The following is a 3,392-nucleotide window of genomic DNA, read 5'->3' on the forward strand; positions in this document are numbered from 1 at the left end:
TGTAAATGATGCTATTTTTCTATGACTAATCTGGTGATACAAGGAATAAATTATTTGACTGCTTCATTATGCTTAAGTGTTTGTGATGGTTTATCGTGAAAGTGAATACCGTGGCTCTCTTGCTGTATGACTACATATTTCATTTGTTGTGTAGGACAGTTTAGAGTAAGACATTTGCAGCAGCAGTAGTTTGGTCACCTGGCTTGGTTATTTGTCTTCTTTTTACATAAATTTATGGATTTCAAAAGTGAATGGTAAACTTTGATCAATTCCCACTAAGAGGTGCACAACCTAAGACTTAGAAATGAGTGTGTGTGTGTGTGTGTGTGTATATATATATATATATATAAAATACAATTGCAACGGCAGTAGTTTGATCACCTGTCTTGGTTATTTGTCTTCCTTTTCTGCATATTCATGGACTTTCAAAAGTGAACAGTAAGTTTGATCAATTCCACTAGGAGGTGCACAACTTAGGACTTAGAAATGAATTTGATTTGTTTTATAGTTTATGTATATATAGTGTGTGAGATGTTATTTATGCATGCCCAATTGGAGTTTAATATGTCTAATTTGTAAACTGACTCCTTATTTTAATGCTTCCACTCTACTCTCTGATCCTTGGTTTGTCTACATCTAAGGTTCACTTAATTGAAAATTTGTTCTTTTGCATTCTATAGGGAATCTGATAAAGTGGATGAAGATGTCCCTAACAGCAGCAGTGGCAAGCAGTTGAAATTAAGGAATGTTGGTTTCACTACATCAAAGAGGAAGAGTGAAGAAATAGAATCAAGTGCCAAAGGGAGCTGTAAGTTCTTTCAGGCTCGTAAGCTTGAGCTGCTCACTCATTTCTAAAAATGCAGTTTGATGGCATTTTCTTGTTGAATCCCTTATTTACTTTCCGATATATCTTTCTAGATGAAAGTTGATGCGTCTTAGTGAAGTGTTCCTAATGTTCACTATGTGCACAGATTAATTAGGACATGAAATAACTCCAATGGCTTTGGTGGGTGGAATGGAGTTGGTAAAGGTTGCTATTGCAGTTCATACCTTTTATAAGTCATAGTGCTATTTGTGCAATTTGAAGAATTTTTCCCCCTGTTTAGAGCTACCCTATGGGTGCCTCTTAATGAATTTGCACAGTTTCGAAGCATGCATATGCTTCCTAATTGCAATTAATTCTGCATTGAACATTGTTGGCATTATGAAATGAACATTAGACGACTTAGTTGACATTTAGAGGACAAGAGGTATATGACAGGATCCGAACAATTCCAAGTCTTTGCATTCATCAAAAGCCAAGAGTATTATTTTCTTCAACACTAATGCTGAGTCTAACTCTACTTTCATATTCTATGACTCCTTGTCAATATTGTATGATCTAAAGGATGTGGCCTTTTTTCATAAAAAGTTGAGTTGAGCAAGACAATTTGTTCCTACAAAGTAAAATAATGATGTGTTTTGTAACGATTTTTTTCCCCGATCGTTACCGGCGTTTGAGTCTCACAAGAAAGCTCGCCGAGTCTCGAGCAAGCCTTCGCAATTATCTATTTAACAAACCATAACATGTCTCTTAGAAATCTCATAAGCCTTCGCAATTATCTATTTAACAAACCATAACATGTCTCTTGGAAATCTCATAACCGTCACAATTTCATTTAATGGCAAATATTCTCTCAATACATTATGTTTCATCATCATATAAATATATGTTTACATTTTACAAGAAATGGCAAGTTTCTTAAAATCTATTGACAATCAAGGACTTCTAGTAACGAAACGATTCGGAATAGAGTACTAGGAGATGTTTACTTACAACTGCTGTGATGAGAATATGTTCGAATTGTAAAAGTATATGATAGTTAATCACTTTTTTGCAAAATGAGAATATTGGGGTGAGTCTCACAGACATGGTGATCATTAGTTTAGTGAGCAGGTTGTAGATGGGAAACAAGCTATGGATAGAAAATTTGAATATTAAAAGCATATGAATATATAAATCATTTAAAATCAAATGGAACATTTATACCTTGCACATATATCAAAGAATTGTGATACAAAGTAACCATTTTAGGTAATATTTTAAAACCGGTGCAATTAAAAGATTTCTATCGTCGAAATCATTTTGTCATTTATTCAAAATTGGGTTAACATACGTGCACACTCTCACAAAATCAAGCAATGTCGATGCTTATAGACAAGCAAATAAATGAACTCGCACTCGAGGTATTAAACACAACCATTGTATAAATAAGGGAGTTGTGAAAAAATCGATATTTCTCACCATGCGAAAGAATACATATTTGAAAACCCAAAGAGATATCACTCTTGAGTAGTTAATCATAGATAATCAACTTGTGGACTCTTTTTCACATAATAACATCTGAGAGGTCTCATTTTACTGGATTACCATAGCCATGGCAGTCTCGACGATGTTGGTCAATCATAGATAATCAACTTGTGGACTCTCTTTCACATAATAACATCCGAGAGGTCTCATTCTACTGGATTACCATAGCCATGGCAGTCTCGACGATGTTGGTCAACATTAGAGAAATCATGAGGTCGCAATCACGTATATAAACTTGTGGCCTAGCCATATATATCAACTCATAGCCTTGCCACGTATATATCACAAACCATGGCTTAGCCATGTTTAACAGTTTGTTGGTGACCCAAAGGTTCTCTAGCTAGAGCTTACTTGCGCACAAGGGTCACACTATCCTGATGTGACATTTGACCTACTCTCGAATTTCCTGATTTAACAAAATCATTTGTAACCAAATTGAGTTCTCAAAAGCTTATTTTAAATCCATTTCAAAACAAATCACGGCAATGTTATAAATCCATTTGAAAGAATAAATGATGTAAAACCTTTGCATGAAGTTTTAATATTAAATCAAAGCAAGGTGAACATAAAGCTTCTTCATGAATGCACATCGCAAAAACAAGTAAGGCGCATTTCAACATAAACTATGCTAAAGAGCTTGTTCCCCAATAACTTATATATATTATATATATAGCTTATATATTATATATAAAGCTAATTCAAAAATCATGGCATTCACAATCGCCTATCATTTCTACCAACTCATGCTTTCCACAATAACAGTGTATAAATCTTTTGACAAATAGGTATTTGAACCGCCTATCATTTTCTAGCAACTCATGCTTTCCACAATGACATTGAATAAATCATTGACAATTACTATAGTATGGAATCTTTTGAAATTGACACCTTTTACTCACCTTTTTTCGCGGGATGTTACTTCGCCAATTTAAACTTTTTGCGTTCTTAATCGATCAATATCACTTGTTGTTTAACCGTTATCCTTCTTGATTTACACGTACGCCAACAATCCTTTACTTGTCAATTTTCTGGTAGCAATTAA

General features: G+C 34.2%; 1 long non-coding RNA gene across 1 annotated transcript; it reads left to right on the forward strand.

The window, feature by feature from the left end:
* The first annotated feature begins 6 nt into the window (after positions 1-6).
* LOC110428066 (uncharacterized) lies at positions 7-1,247 on the forward strand. The gene is made up of 2 exons (XR_002446401.2): positions 7-808; positions 972-1,247. It is a non-coding gene; the product is annotated as an uncharacterized LOC110428066 (long non-coding RNA).
* Positions 1,248-3,392: the final 2,145 nt, after the last annotated feature.

The sequence above is a fragment of the Theobroma umbraticum genome, unplaced genomic scaffold (assembly GCF_002168275.2).
Source record: "Theobroma umbraticum cultivar Fairchild unplaced genomic scaffold, ASM216827v3 scaffold_39.0, whole genome shotgun sequence".
NCBI lineage: Eukaryota > Viridiplantae > Streptophyta > Magnoliopsida > Malvales > Malvaceae > Theobroma > Theobroma umbraticum.